We start from the raw sequence: 16,885 nt of genomic DNA, 5'->3' as shown, positions 1-16,885 counted from the left end.
AATTGAAACTAAGATAGGAAAAAATCCCAGTAGCCGTCTTCCTAAATTACAGACCTTCCAAAACCAGAAAGGCAATATTTTTGTTTCCCATGAAAAAAATTAATCTGAAATATGCCCTTTGAAAATCAAATACTTTGTTACTGAGCTGTCATCATGATTCCCCGAAGAGAATATATGCCTCATATCCCCATTTTCATATAGGAACATACATGTCCTATGTTGTAGCCTGGTTTCTTTCAGGTGACACGTCAGACAGTGTCCTAAGGATGATGAAGTGCACAGTGGTGATCTTAGCCCAAACTGCAGCTCCTGGAAGGCATTCAAATACTTTCTGTTTCAGGTGAAACTTGGCTGGTTTAGGGTTTAGGCACTTACCTTTCCCCTGAAGGAATTCAAATTTTCCGTAAGGAGCAGAACATTCACTAAAAATTTGTTACAAGAGACTTAAACTTCCACTGAAAAACAGGAAGGGGACAGCAGATGTCCATTCATAGTAAATGGAATGAGTGGGACATGGCACTGAGCTGCCATGCTTCTTTACTGCTTTGCAGAAAAGGAGATGTTGCATGGATTGGTCCTGTTAGAGACTTCATCACTTTCACTTCTCTTCAGTGATTTCATGTCCAGTATGTATTTGAAAGAAGAAAGAGGGGAGGTAGAATTTAATAAATGCAGTCAGGATATCTGTGTAATTATCCTGTGAAATCTACAGAGAATATGTTTTGTATGTGGAATACCTTTAATTTTGGAAAACTAGAGTAAATTTCTTTTTATAACTGAATGCACCAAAAAATAAATCTAGTTGTAAAGTTATATATTGTCTTAATTTTCTGTCTGAGGCTTGCAAACTAAATCTCCAGTTTTCAAATTGTTTCAAATAGTATTTGTTGATAGGCTGTAGAGAAAAGGTCTTCACAACAGTGCTGTCCCTTTCATTTTTAGCCCCTAATACACTTTAAAAGGCATCCACAAATACTAATTAACTACTTAAATAATAATTGTGACTGAAAGCTTACAATATATACCACAGGTAGAATTGAGCATGGTCTAGATACAGGTTGGTAGACAGTATACCAAAGTAAAAGATCACACTGTAAATAAGTATTGTGCTTCTGGGTTAGGGGTGTGTATTACTAATGCTCAGAAGCCAAACGCCGTGTTGGGAGAGGACTACAATGGAAGGTACCAACCCTCATTTGAAAATTGTTATGGTGATACAGTCAGAAAAGGTCGGAAGCTTGATCTTGGTTTATATTAATCTGATGTTACTGCAAAGTGTTGCTACAGTGGATCTTGAGACAGCTCTGAGAACAGGACTTGAGGAACTTCTGACCACAGTCAAGAGTGATATCTAGTGACCCTGTTTCTCATACTGTATCTGGTACATGGGTGTAGTTAATGTTTTCCCAGATGATTAATTTTAGTTAGTTGTTTTGAGGCATTCAGGACATTCTTTGTTGAAAATTATGGTTGCATGGGAATAGGAAATAAAGTATGTAAAACTCTATGACCTGTTTAGAAGGAAAGTTGATTGAGTCCTGTGAGAATACTGAGAAGGAATATTTATACATGGGCCATGAATATTATATCATTTAGACCATGGTTTTCTGCCTTTTACCTAGCTTTATGCCACTTCAGATAGAAAGAAGTTACTGTATAGAAATACTGTCCTGACCAGTGAAATAAGATGATAGCTGCTGAGATAAGCAAGATAAGATTTATGCATTCAGAAAAGGAATAAACACTCCAAAGAGTTAAGACCCCCATGTAATTCTATGAGCAGAGGAATAAACAAAACCTGTTTTTCTGAAGAAGGCTGTCTTACACCTCTACAATCTTTCTCTGTTGTTACTGCCTTAATATAGCCAGTTATTTCTCAAATCATTTCATCCTGGGTTTTCCTCCATCTCCCTACTCCCCCATGTTGCCTGAGCCTCCCTACACTTCCCCTGCTTCCCTCCACAGCCCACCCATGAGCAAGGCACTGTGGCTATTTTGGAGCCGTATGTACCTTTTTTTTCTCTCCCCAAATCTTTTTTTTCATTTCTTTTTTAACCAGCAGTCTGAAAACATTACTGTGGGGTTAAGTGAAAATGACTCAGTTGAACATTACAGAAAGACAAAACTCAGGCAGTGAATGCTTTATCTTTTCCTTAGAGAATCAGGCTTAAAAATAAAATGACAATACTTTAGAAAAAACATTTGCATTTTAAAATAAAAATAGCTTGTGTGTTTGTATCTTTTTCATTTGTTTCAGATGATATTTTGGAAGCTAAGTTTATTGCTAGGAATGATCACCACCACAGCAACTATAATTTTAGAAGTTATTGTCAGGCAGTGAATTTTAGATATGCAGTCACCAGTATTTGTACCCACAGCCTGCGTCTAAGATAGACTCCTGTAACTAGGCTACAAAAATTTGTAAGGTGACCTATAGATACATCAAAACTGAACAATTTTCAAATTTGCTTCTTTTTAATCAGCATGGCAGGAATAATTTGCAAAGATTGTTTGGTGAGTACTTCTGAATTCCAAACTCATCATTTTGTAAACAGAAAATTAAGCAAAATTCATTAAGTAATTCCATGCTGCAAATTATTCACCCAGCTTTATTGTTACAGCATTTTGAATTCAGAACCTCAATGCTTCTAATCTTGGACTCAGACAATGAAAGTAATATTTTCAACTGTCTCAGGCTATTCATTCAGGGATGTTTACAGAGAAGTATGGCACAGAAAGAAGAACAAAGATCCTCGCATTTAACAAGTCAGACACAGAGGGCAAGCATAATGAGCAGTTGGATACAGAATAAGAAATGCTTAGTGCGGGCTGAAGGGGGGTGAATTAGACTTTGAAATTTCTTGGAAACGAAAGCAAGTAGTTATAACTGATGAGGCAGGGAAAGGATATCCATTGGATGGATGCATAGATAAGAGAGACACAGACAGATGATGGGCTCAGAAAGTGAATTTCACAGCAGCATTTTGAATGGATACCAAAGATGACAGATTGCGTTTGTCCAGACTGAGGGAGAACACTGCAGTTGTTGAGATGCCTGGTGATACAAGCCTGGGTGACAGTTTTAGCAGTCTGGAAGAATCTGTGTTTTAGAAAGTGTAGCTTTATGAAGAATCTGCTTTACATATAGCCTTGATTAAAAGGTCGAGAGGGACAATCTTGGAGTAATCACAGAAGGGAGAGGATGTGAGAAAACTGAGACCTGGCTGTGCATTTGGAAACTGGTGCTTCTGACTCTTTGAGCTAATTAGTTTTGGCTTCTAATTGAGGAATGGGAGAAAAAGATGCTGTTGAGCAGGGAGTGCAAATCAAAGCAATGTGGCTGCAGATGCTTGGTAAGCTAGTGTCTGTGGACATACAAGTAGAAATATGGACTCCAGAAGCAGAAGTAATGGGAGAGAGATCTCAGTAAATTTTGAAAGCAATTGCTTTGGGTAAAATAGATACTGGTTGGCCTGGCTGGTGGTGTCTTTGTTTTGACCTGTTTTTCTCTGTATCTGAGTTCCTGTTGTTTATGCCCAAGTGCTGGGAAACAGTGCTTCAGCTAAACCATCTCTTTATCAAATAAGCTGTTTAGATATGCTGCAGCCAGGGCTGCTGGCATTTAGAACTTAACCCTGAAGACTGAAATCTTCCCTGGTTAAGATTCCTGCAGCTTCTGTTTCTCCCTCCAAGTAGTATGTCTTTGACATAGGATCGTTTTAAACTTTTTTTCCTTCTTGAGTCCTTTTTCCTTTGTAGGCCTGCTTTCTTAGCTTTTTTCCCCTCAGTTTCCCTTCTGAAACAACCCCATTTTCCTCCCTCACCCTTTAACTACTACATGGAGTAAAGGCAGCATGTACTGTGGCTGGTTTTTTTGGCCATGCACTGGCTGGGTGGCTATGTATGCTGTCTGGGTAACGGCAAGCCAAATAGAGCAGAACCAGGCCTCTCCTGTAGGTGTTAGTTTCTTTGTCCTTTCTCTGGACAATGCAGGATTCGTCCTTGAAGGCATTTACAGATTTTACCCTAACACTGAACTTCACTTTCTATGGAGTGCTGAGTCCCACTTTATGTGTCTAAGAGGAGAGTCATAAATGTTTCTGACAATGAATTATTGTCAGCTTCCAAAATTTCTTTGCTCTACGTCTTTGTTGTCAAAATTTTAATTGAAAGTTTATTGAATATTTATTGAATAAGACAATATAATTCCACAGGTTCATTTTACAGTTAGAATTAACAACTTTGTTATGTGAATTTCTGCTTTCTTTTTGGTTTCATTATTTGGCTAAACTGACACTCTCTTTGAATGGTGCCACATACATGCCTGTAAGTCCTTTGCCAGCTTCCTCGAGATTTTCTTTGGCTATTATTCCTGGCAACATTATTTCACTTACTTTAAATTGAATAATATTATTTTTTGAATGATACAGTTAGTACGTCAGATCTTAATTTTCTGATTTTATACACCTAACTCTGGCTACAGCCTTAATTTTTGCTGGTTGTAAAGACCTGAGACTAAAAAAGGGTAAGAAGTCTGGACTGCTCTGCAATCATTCAAGACTGATACCAGTTGTTTATATTGAGGTTGTGATATAATGCTTTTAGGAACCTAATTTTAAACTCACGTTTTCTAAAAATATCACTTCACATTTTTATACTGGTAGTTTAAGTTGCAGAAATCAGTATTCATTTTACAGAAAATACCAGTGCTTTCTCAGTGCCATGACTGACCCTTCTTGAGACCCAGTATTTGTCCATATTCAGGTATATGTTCTTAAGCTTACTATCAGTGCTATAATGACTGAAGAATACTGCAAGAAGATTCAGATTATTCTGAGGTTTTACAGGCTTTATGTTTCATAAGTTAAAAACCATAGCCTCCAAGTTTTCATGTAAAATCTATGGGCACCATTTTTGTCTTCTTTCTATCACTTCTGCAGTTTTAACCTTTTAAGTTCAGTACAACTACATGACCATTTTGAGAAAGTTTCAGATTCTTTTACCTTCAGCTTAGGCATCTGCAGAATGAAGATTATTATGAAATGCAATTAAAATATGTAAATTATACTGATACTCTTATATGAGCAATATGATATGCATAAAATTCCGTAATATACTTTTTTAAAAGATTAATACATGCAGTTTCTGGGATTACCAGTGTACTAGGTGTTGCTTCTTGCTGTTTGGTGGGTTTTGAATATGTAATAGAAGAAAATGGTTAATAGAAGAATATTTCCATTGCCCAGAAGCTCTCTCTCTCTGTGCTGCCACCCAACCTGGTAGAGCTGCCCTTCAGCATGCTGTTCTGTTTGGGACCCACCACAGAGGACTCTTGAACCCTGTTCTATTTCTTGCTCTGAGCAGGCCTTAACACTGACTTTCTCCTTGAATTCTCTGGCTGTGTGTGGACCTGCTGGCACATGGCTGTGTCTCACTCCAGTATGAAGCCAGGGCAAAGCTGGGGCACCTGTCTTTTCTGGGAACTCAGAATTGTTCTTGGGTTAATTTAAAAAAAAAAAAAGCACAAAAGATTCCTTGGATTTTCCCTGCAGATGTGGTGTATCACCACCCAAGAGATCCAGTATATTTTAAGACTTCCTATTACTTTAAGCATGTATTTTTCTGCAGCCTTGAGGATTTACACTTTTTGTCTTCAGGGAGATGTGCAAATGAAGCAAACAGACATACAGGCTCCAGAAGAGTAGTTCTTTACTTTATAAACATACAGGCCTGCACAAAGCACTAAAACATCTGTGCATGTTCCCCAGCTTTAAGCAATTAATCACCCAAGAATCCTCTAAAGAGTCTAGGACTTCTGCTTCTGCATATAATTTCTTCTTCAGGAATACCATACTTGTATGTATTCCCTTCTGTTTTCTCTGTTGTCTCGTTCCACTTTTCTCTTACCTCAAAAGCCTACATTTGTTTGTAAGTGACCCGCTCTATTTTTCTCAAGCTGCTTGGGAGCCTTATAGCCAATGACCAACTTGCAGGTCCTTGGAGTGCTTTGCAAGTTCTCAGTTTGTGTGTGAACCCTGGCCATATCCTGACTTTCTGTTTTGACAAGATTCCTCCTTTGGGGCTCACTGCTCCATGTTGAGGAGCAAGCCCAGACATAGCGGATGAACAAGGAACCATGGCTAAGACCATGCCCTTTTCAACGTACAGATCTCCCTGATGCTATGTTTTGTAAAACTCACCATTAATACTTCAATCCTTTCACCATTGATACTTAAATCCTTTGTTTTCTTGTGTCAAGTGTTTTCCACTTTCTGAACTTTAGTCCCTCTGAGGGACTGGAGAAAATTTATTTCACTTTCCATAAGCCTAGTCTACTTCCATTTAAACAGTCCAATTTTGTTCAGTATTGTGTCAGATCTAGAGGATACGTAGCACAACCGGACAACATATGGCTAGCCTTTCATATACCTGAGCATGCCAAGATGCAGCATTTTCATTCACACAAATAACATTCATAAGTGTACCTTAATTTCTTAAATTATTTAAATGAATATGGAGGATACTTAGATAATTTATGAGAAACTAGCTAACTATGAATTTCAAGACAGATAAATTAAAGCTTATGTAATCTTGAAGAAGATGTTGTTGTTCAGTAGTAGTTTTAATATCCAGGATACCTATAGCAAATTAAGACCACTGCTACATCTGGAGAAGGGCAGTCACATTAAACTGAAATGTGCATCTTAAGTTATGCATGATTATTTTAATATTTGATTATTTTGTTAAACAGTTCTTTACTTTGACATTGCAACTATCTCACATAAGGCAGAATGCCAGATAGGACATTTTCTGTTTCATCAGACGTATTTGGTGTGATTTTTGCATTTTCACACTTTCCTACAGAAAAGAGAAATCATTTATGCACTATGACTTTTGTATTCTATGACTGTTGTGTGCAAACCTGATGCTGACATCATGTAAACTGTAAGTCTTCTAGCATGTTTCTATTATAGGTAGTGGAAAAAAAACACCTTTTAAAATACTAGATAATATTCTACACAGCAAGTGCTATTTGTCTCTTTTCCTTTTGTAAAGAAAACAGCACTCGGAATTAAAGTGTAGGTGAAATAGTTCCTCCATATATTGGATACTGAAAGATTTATGCTTAAGACTACTAAGTAGGTGCTATACAAAGAGTTCAAATACAGCTCTTCCTGCAAAATGCTCCTGAACTTGCCAGCATGTAGCATCATTAAACTCACTAAAAATAAAATGCCCTCAGGCCTGGTAAGAGCAAATGCTTCATAATTAGGCTCTCGGGAAAGGAGATGGGTTTTACAGTAAGCATTTCTTTTGAAAAATGAGCTTTACTAGGTGAACAAATTTCTGAACTTCATAGGTGGACACTTGGAATCCATTCCTGCACACATGGGAAGGATTTTCCGTACACTGAACTATTTCTAAAAGCAGAATGCAGTGTCATAAAAGCGTTGCAGATTTACCTTGAAACTTAGACACCAGATTTTACTGCTTAGGAGTTAATTTTGAAAAGCTGAGAGACAGAAGCTAAGAGAACCAAACACTAAGGTAGAAACTGAAGGAGATTCTTGGATCCATTTGAAGACAGTCTTATTCTTAAATCCTATCTTGAAGATTTTTAAACCCTTTAAAAAACAGTTTTTTTTATAGTATCCCAGAGATCTTGGGAATCTATAAATAATATTGTATCCAACATGTAGATTTAATTTCAGCAAGAAACCCCAGATCGCAGTATTTTAAGCTGACAGATGTTAAGTTTCACAGTGTTGCACAATTCAACTGTGTTTCAAAGCTTTTCTGCCAAAGCTGTGTAGTGGAAAAACATATAGAATACTTCAAAATGCAAACAGAACTAGGCTTTAATTTGTATTCACACAACATCAAGAAAACAAACCGGTTTTGATTAATTTGAAAAATGCCAGTGTTCATTCCTTGTTACCTTGACAGAAATGTAGATCTAGAAGCTACCTCAGGAACAGATATACTTAGGCCGTGCTCAGAGGAAGCTTTTCTGATCTGCACTTACACCACCTCTAGAGAAAAAGCACACACACTTCATCTCTCAGTGGAATAACCGATCTAGTTTCTCTCCAGCATGTTTCTTTGACATTTCTTTCCCTCAGAATCTGTACTTTCTATTAAGTGACTTGTTCAAGTCTTTCTACCATAAGCTGCCCAAAATAATTCGCTTTTGCCCTCACTCCACTTAGTGATTAATAACATCTGTGATCTGCATGCCAAAACATGCATGCCAAGAAATAGGATTTTTTGAGCTAAACAGGATTTTACTATTGATCAGTGCTGACAAACAGTATCTAAGCACTAGTAGTCAACAAACTCATGCAATCTTTTTCCTGTGTTGGGGACTTTATGGGAGCAAAAATGTGCACTCTGTAGTGTACTTTCAAAGGCACAGGGTGAGTTTTGCATAATAAGATAACAGCTCACCTAGAGTCTTCTGAGAGTTTCACAAACTAAGCCTTCCCAGTCTGTGGATGTTGTGGCCCACTTAGACCTGGTTTTCAGCCATGTCTCAGAAAAAGCATGCTGATGACAACGTAGGAAGGGTCTTGCATACCAAATAACAGTCTGGGCATGGAAGCAGGCACTTAACCAAAGATACAGACATTTGGGTTCTACTGTAGTTAATGGGTAAAAAAAATGAAGTTTCCAGAATTCAGGATGGAATACACCATGCTCTGGAAGTTCATTTTTCACCTCAGTGACTATAGAAAGAGTAGAGATGAGTAGCTTTAAGTTAGAGGCTTAGTTTTTGTGTGACTGATGCTGGGTCCCATGCTGAATGACAATGCTGTAGGATTGTTACTGATTTGCAGAGATATATTTGGAGAAAGATTTGGGTAGAAGGAAATGTGGCAGATTTCAATGATGTCTTGAGGTAGAATATGGATATCAAATAAATTGTTCCCTGTGATGAATGGTGAGATTGCTGAGTTAAAAAAAACACTAGAATGGAGAGAAGCTCTCTTTTCTTGAGTCTTTGTGTCATACCAGTTAAAAAGGTATCCTGCTTGCTGCTGAACTAGAAGTCATGGACAGGAATAATGAAGCCCAAATGATAAGTCTGAAGCAACAATTTGCCATATATCATGGCCTTTTGCTAAGTTTCCTGCTGTACAACTTAGGGCAGAAAACAGATGAAAGAAAAGCCCATGGGGAGATACTAATAACTTCAAAGTTTTTTTATAGAGTTATACTTGCAAGAATTTTATCTTAAGGCTGAATTTTTCTGTGTTCCTTTAGAGGAACAACGTTTCAGCTTTCATAAAAGAAATATATACTGTTGAGGTACTACGTGGTTCAGTCTTGCAGATGGAGTGAAATATGGATAAGCAGGATAATGAAAAGTTTGGGAAGGCATAGGTCTTTACTGCAGTAACTGAGAACACTTCCCAGCTTCCACTTCCAGGTTCTTTCCCATCCTGAATCCTGGCTTCATGCTGGGATAAGACTTAAGAAACCACTTCCTTATATACTTATATGTTCCCATGCAAATGCAACCTAAATGTGCAAGAATCTAAGATGTGCTCTGGTAAATGCAGGCTGAGTACATGTGGAACTTGCTCTAGGAGACAGCCAGGGACATACCCTGATTTCACTCCTTAAGAAACTATTTCTAGATCTTCAAAACAAAATTAATACAATAGAAGTTGTTAATGTAATCGTAAGAATCACTTAAACTTCATATTCTCTGATAAATGCTGTTCTGAGCCTGTATTCATCTCTAAGAGTGGAAAGAAAACTGACATATGGAGTGCAGAAAGCTTTTCCACTGGTTCATCTGTCCATCTGGAGATCAGCTTTCCTGAAGGACTGCTTGATTTCCCAGAACTTGCCCTGTCCAACTTCTAAAATTCTGACTCTCTGACCTTCCATGTTTAGTCTGCCCTTCTGCATCTTCACATGGTCTTGTTAATTCTTTATTTTCTGTGGTTCTGAGACAGAGGTGAAACTATACTATTTATAACATAGAGCTAGTCATCTAGACTATCCTCATAGTCAACAGAGAAAAGTATGATTTTATAGGGTACGTGTGAATCTTTTTTAGTGTGAGATTCATCTTTTCCTGAAGCAGATGCTTAGCACAGGTCAGATAACTGCTAGAGTTCCCATTTCAGTTCATCGATTGTGAAGAGAATTGAGAGTGAATAACTCGTATTCAGATTAATATATTAGAGATATCTCTGTTTAGGTGAGTTGAGTTTCATTCATGTAGTCTAAATCTTATCAACTTGTAGCATATACAGTGGAAATGTTGCTTCTTCCCTGCTTGTGCCATCTACTTTTCATGTGCTTTATTTTTACAGTTATTTAATCATGTTATATAGTTAATGCCGTGTTATGTTGCTTAATGCATGGTGCATTTTGATTGAGTAAAATGAAGTTGCAGTGTATTTTAATTTCTCTCATACAATCAGCATCAACACAAGTTATTTCTTTCTGAATTTCATTGCTTTTTGTTAATTGACACTGGAATAACTCCCATCTCCATTGAGCATGAGTATTGTGCTTTCTCTCAATAGGGTACCTTAGAATCTTAATTTAAAGATTAATTAAGATTAATTTAATTTAACTGATTAATTTAAAGCTCGACTTTCCATGACTTTTCTAAATGGATATGATGATTGTCATCCAAAACACTATGTATTGCTCACTCCCATTGAAACAGTCAGTAACATGGGGGATTGACTGTAAGAGGCAATGGGGTATTCAAGGGTCCTTAACATTAATGCTGATTCTGCTCACTTTTAGCTAAGAAGAGAAATATTAAGAGCATTTCATCAACCAAGAAAACTGAGGTGGTAATTCTACTGATGATCATTAGAGAAAGATAAAGAAAGGTTGACATTCTGGCAGATGCTAATCTGTGGGATGATCACCAAGGAAACTAGTGTTGCAGCTCCAAACAATACAACTCTGTGGCTCAACTTAGCAGTAAAGTTATCTATAATAAAATACACAGAAAAAAAGGGTGCTTTTTTCCAAAAATTGTTTGTTTGTTTGTTTGTTTCACTTTTTCTCCTTTTTCTCCTCTTTTCTCCTCTTTTTCCTTTCTCCTCTCCTCTTCTCCAAGGAATATATGTCACAAATCGGAAAAAAAGAAAACTTTATTATTGTCAACTGAGGAAAAATAATAATAAAAAAATTTGCAAGTATTTTATTATTTCCCTGGGCAGTTTAAATATTACATCATGAAAAGTTCAGAAAGTGTGCATAATTTTCAGCTTTAATTTTTCCACTATAATTTGCTTAGCAGATTTTTCTTCCTGGAATTACAAGATAGAGTATTAAAGTGAAAAATCAGTGGCTGCAGTATAACTTCAATTATCTCAATATGAGGGGAGACAGAAAACATTTGGACAACTGAAATTTCAGATAATTATCAATATAGTTCATTAGGGGACAGGGTGTACAAGTTAAAGTTTGGATTACAGTAGAAACTGCCGTAAATAGTGCATTATAATGGTCCATGTTTGACAGTGTTGAACGTGGGTACTTGAAGAAGTACAAGTAGCCCCATGAGCTACTTATGAAATGTCAGGTGCATATGGCAGAATTCTTTCTAGCATTTTCATTTTGAGATTTATGCCCTGAAATACAAGGATTATGTTCTTTATCATTGTATTTGCTGAAGCATCTATTAAAATCCTCACTGTCTGCAGAACTGCTTGATTGTTCTTTAAAAAAACTTGCAAAATTCTTTTTATCTGAGTAAGATCTTGTGGTCAATAAGTTTCACAGGCTTCTCTCTTTCCTAATCCATAAGGACACTGATTCATTGTTGTCTCTTGACCTCCCACCCTGCACGGCTGTAAAAAGCCCACCTGTCTCCTTGAGGACCTCTCACAGGCACAGGGGGCTGCTCTTAGGTCTCCCCAAAACCATCTCTACTGCAGGCTGAACAAGCTCGGCTCCCCCAGCCTCTCCTCATAAGGCAGATTCTCCAGCTTCCACCATCTTGGTGTCCCCCCACTGAGCTGGATCCAGTTTATCAATCTGTGTCTTGAACTGAGGGGCCCAAAACTGGATGCACTATCTAGGTGTGGTCTAATGAGTACTGAGGAGGGGGTCATAACCACTTACCCCCGATCTCTGTTCATACAGCCTAGGGTATCATTGGCCATCTTTGCTCCCAGGACTCGCTGCTGGCCCATGTGCCGCTTGCTACCCGCCAGGATCCTCAGGGTCTTCCCTGCAGAGCCTCTCCTCAGGAAGCTGGCCCCAGACTGTGTCAGTTCCAGCGAAATTCCTTCCCAAGGCCAGGTTGTTGCACAATTTGTAGGCCTAAACTGCAATTAGCTAAGACATTGCCCCTTTCTCTGCTGCTTGTTTCTATTTTTTCACTCTCAAGCTCTTTAAGAGGAAACTGATATCATTGCCACTGCTGTTTGCTATTATTTCAATATTATAAAATGAAATTTTATAGAGTATCTCCCAGCAGTAGAATAGTTTCAGGCTATTGGCAGCTTCCTCATAAGTGATAAGAAACAGTTTAGTAATAAGCTTCTCTTCAGCTAAATATAGCATACACACTTTGTATGCTGTGGCTGTAAACAGGGTGTGGATCGTAGAGAAAGTATTTAATATTCCAAGTTTTCCTGCCAACTTAAAATTATAATGATTAGATACACATACTTACTTGAGCAGAAACAAATAATTCTTATGATTGAAATAACAGAAACACGTGAGACCACAAGCAGTATTTAATGTATGTGGAAACTCAACTGAATTTGAAGAAATATCTGTTACTCTATAAAAGAAGGTAAGAAATCGAGACATGGAAAGGGCTGAAGAATATGTGTTTAGTTACTCTGTCTAAAGTCTGTATGTGTGAAACATTTATATAAATAATCTATATATGTTAATAGAATAAACCAAATAAACTTTGAACAGCATAATGTATTTTTCCTCATACATGTATGACTGAAAGATTTTCCATTCTCAAGGAAGAGCATCCTTGAGCAAAGGATGGTTATGCAATACTTAGATATTTACTTTCCAAAGTAATCCTGTATTCACTTGATCACCTGTGTATATCATCGGATTGTCCAGAAGTGTCCTGCTGTTCTTCATCCCTAATTGCACTGTAAGTTTTTTTTCTTGTGCCTTGTAAGAAAAAAAAAAAATCTGTTCTTTCTGCATGTGTATATATCAGGAAGGTGCTGAAGGATTAATGTCCCTTGAATGGATTTGACTTGAGAAGGACTCCACTAGCAGTTAGTTTCATCTCAGCAGGACAGCCAACTCAAACTAAAATCACTAGTGCAACCTGCATTAAGGGCTTTTATTTATGGATGACACTTTGAGTTAGAGACAATACTTTAACTGTGTTTATCTCTATAGTGAGGGCAATCCAACTTTTTGTTTCAAATTTATTTATTTATTTTGCAAAAGAGCATTGAACAATCCATACAGGCAGTGGCATAGATTATTTTAGGGTGAATGGGTACTAGCCACACACTTAGGAGTGAGATGATAAATACCTATGCAGCCTTGAGAGTATTGAAATAGGAATAATAGTACACAAGTACTCTTCAGAGGAAGGTGAAGGATCTACAAGGGACTTGGCTGTTAAGGGTAGATTTTCTTCCTGACAGAAGACAGCAATTTTTGATTTTTCAGACTCATTCCTTGGTGTACATATTTAGTTTTGATTAAAAGCAAAGAAACTTCCTTGATATGAGTATAATTTAACTCGTTAAAAAAGGAAAAACTGTACATAGACTTATTTATGGCTCTTACGTGAAAAAAAATAGTAACTAGTACTCTACTGTAACAATTATAATACAAAATATTTTACAGGCTTTTACAGGAAACCTGCTGAGAGAGACAGGACTAAAACTAGATCCAGTTCTTCCTCCAGATACTTCTTTCAGTGGATTTAATATTTCTGATTGCTGTAGGAATTTCAGATTAGAATTGCCACAAGAGTGACTCCCATGATTACATTTTTTATGTTTATCTCCAAGCTGTGCTTTGAAAAAGGTGCTACTGAGATACCTTAGACTGTTGGGATTCCTGAATATTTTAGATGAAAATCTTTAGACTTGCCATCACAGGTTTCACTTACAAAACAATATTTCCCTGCCCCTCCCCCCCCATGTGTGTGTAACTCTGTGAAATGAAGCGTGACACTTCAGTTCCTTTGTTACTTCTTGAAGTTCATATACATAATGACTGGTGAATATTCATGAATTCAGGAGGAAGAGTACAGAAGCAGGGATGTTACTTCAATACATCACATTTTGCTTTCTAAACTGTCACTGAATCAACACCCCAAATTTATACCTGGGGAACATCATTCAGGTACAACTTCCAGTTTCTCAGTCAAGTAAGCATAAGGTTTAGCTACTGGCAGTTAGAAGAGACCTGTTGGAGCAACCCAGGGGACAGTTTATTAACCTCTGTTCTCTGGACACATTAGAATTGGAGAAAATATACTCTCTGCTGGGCTACCAGATTCATCTGCAAGTCATATTCCACCTAAAATGAGTATGAATTAAGTGTAAGTGACTATAAGACAATTACTATACAGCTTAACTTCTATAAAAAGTACTGTTCATATCTAAACCCGACATACAGGATCTACCAAGGACTAACAGAAGCTGGGTACACAGAAAATCACTTCCCAAAAGTAGAAGATACTTTTGTTTGTTTCCTGCTGCAAGTCTTACACGTTGTCACCCTACAGTATTCATCAGTCTCAGGTTATCTACCAAGAAACTTTTTCTGAATTGTAGGGTACACACAACTGCTTCAGTTAATTATGAATCTCAATCTTTGATTTGTTGAGGGCCTGACTGAAAATCTTTTGGACATTTCCAATGACTTGATGTAGAGTCATATAAGGCTTTATGCCTTTGCATAGAAGTGTAAGTATCTGCAATATTTCCTGGCTTCTTTGTTTGTTAATTAAGAATAAAAATTATGTCCTACATTTTTAATAGATTGGTCTAATAAGTTCAAATTCACTTCTCTTCTATGGTGTCATATATTAATTCCTAATTATGAAAGCTCCAGTGAAGCTGGCCATGGTAAGCATAAATCAGTGAAAAGGGATGAAAAGTAGGTAAGAGTAGGTCAGGCTGTCAGTGAGTGGCTAGAAATATTCAGAGCAGTAAGAATATTACTTTACTAGAACGAAATTGTACTAAAACTTAATAAAGTTAAAACTGCCAATCGTATGCAAAAATGGCTGAAATATTAAAAAAGAATATATTTTGGTTTTTAAAACATGCAGGATAATGTATTCCAATCTTATAGGGGTAGCAAAATACCTTTTCCTGATTATGTATCTAGGAAGGATATAAAAATCAAATATAGTACTACTAATGCACTATAATAGTTGCATTACAAAGTCAACCCTCAGAAGTTCATCGGATGGTAGAGATTTCCTCTGGAGTTTCATTACTGTATATCATCATCTTGAAGAGCATCAAACAGATCTGAGTGCTGCTATTTTTAGCCACCTTGAGTAGTACCTTCCTTTTCTCTTAATCCTATTGTCATTTACTTGAATATTTATGGAGTAACTTGATCTCTGGTGTGCACAGTGATTTCAGGATCTATCCAGCACATAGTTTGGAGGAAGCTTTAAGCAGCACTTTGTTTTTCTGGTCCAATTCTTGCTGCTCAGCTGAAACAAGAGAAATCCCCTTCTTCCCCATGTATGTCTAACTCACTGACAGGCCCAGCCTGAAATACTGAAGTGAGATGTGCTCTCATTGCAGTTTCTGTTTTAATGTCCTCATACAACATGAAGTTTGACAAGGCTGAGTGCAAGGTCCTGCACCTGGGTCAGGGTAATCCCCAATATTAATACTGGCTAGGGGATGAAGGGATTGAGAACAGCCCTGCTGAGAAGGACTTGGGGGTGCTGGTAGATGAAAAATTAGACATGAGCCAGCAATATACACTCACAGCCCAGAAGGCAAACCGTATCCTGGGCTGCATCAAAAGAAGAGTGGCCGGCAAGTTGAGGGAGGTAATTCTTCCCCTCTACTCTGCTCTGGTCAGACCCCACTTGGAGTACTGAGTTCAGCTTTGGGGTCCCCAGTACAAGAAAGACATGGACCTGTTAGAGTGCCACAAAAATGATCAGAAGGATGGAACAACTCTCCTATGAGGAAAGGCTAAGGGTTGGGATTGTTCAGCCTGGAGAAGAGAAGGAGCCAGGAAGACCTTATTGTTTATATAGATATAATTTCTTTTGTACCAGCTTTCAATGATGAAAGTGATCAGACACTGGAAGAGGTTGCCCAGAGAAGCTGTGGCTGCCCCCTCCCTGGCAGTGTTTAAGGCCAGGCTGGATGGGGCTTTGAGCAACCTGATCTAGAGAAAGATGTCCCTGCTCATGGCAGGGGGTTAGGAGTAGATGATCTTCGAAGGGCCCTTCCAACCCAAACCGTTCCATGATTCCATGATCCATATGAGAGGACCATGTGAAAGCTCCGTGAACAACCTGAATTATAAGAACTCCTGGAGCTATTTTAAAAAAGGAGTTGGGGAAAAAAACCCCTCAAATAATTGGAAAATTTGTCAAATCTGATTTTGAAGGAGGCCTGAGCCAAGGTCAAAGTTTGATGGAGATACTCAGCATGGAAAGTTCAGCTTAAATGCTTAGTTGGGGAGAATCTTAGTAGTGACTGAAAACAGGGTCACAGAATGGTAAATCTTTAGACAACCTTATCAGTACTCATCACATCCAGTTTCAACTACCAGGCCAGTCTCAACAGTCCTAATCATTCCCCTGGTTCTCCAGTATTAGTGTTAGAGGAGCTTCATAGAGACAAGCACTTCAAAGAGCATCCTAAATGGTATTATTATAATTTGTATTTTTGGAGTAAGATTAACATGAAGCAGC

At 37.7% G+C, this 16,885-nt stretch overlaps 1 protein-coding gene across 3 annotated transcripts in view; it reads left to right on the top strand.

Annotated features, from left to right (window-relative positions):
- Positions 1–16,885, top strand: part of GUCY1A2 (guanylate cyclase 1 soluble subunit alpha 2) — a 155,552-nt gene that overhangs the window by 87,659 nt on the left and 51,008 nt on the right. The gene's annotated exons all lie outside the window — the stretch shown is intronic.

This window comes from Leptosomus discolor, chromosome 1 (assembly GCF_034619465.1).
Source record: "Leptosomus discolor isolate bLepDis1 chromosome 1, bLepDis1.hap2, whole genome shotgun sequence".
Classification (NCBI taxonomy): domain Eukaryota; kingdom Metazoa; phylum Chordata; class Aves; order Leptosomiformes; family Leptosomidae; genus Leptosomus; species Leptosomus discolor.
The sequence above is the reverse complement of the archived record's forward strand: the minus strand, read 5'-3'. Positions and strand labels throughout refer to the sequence as shown.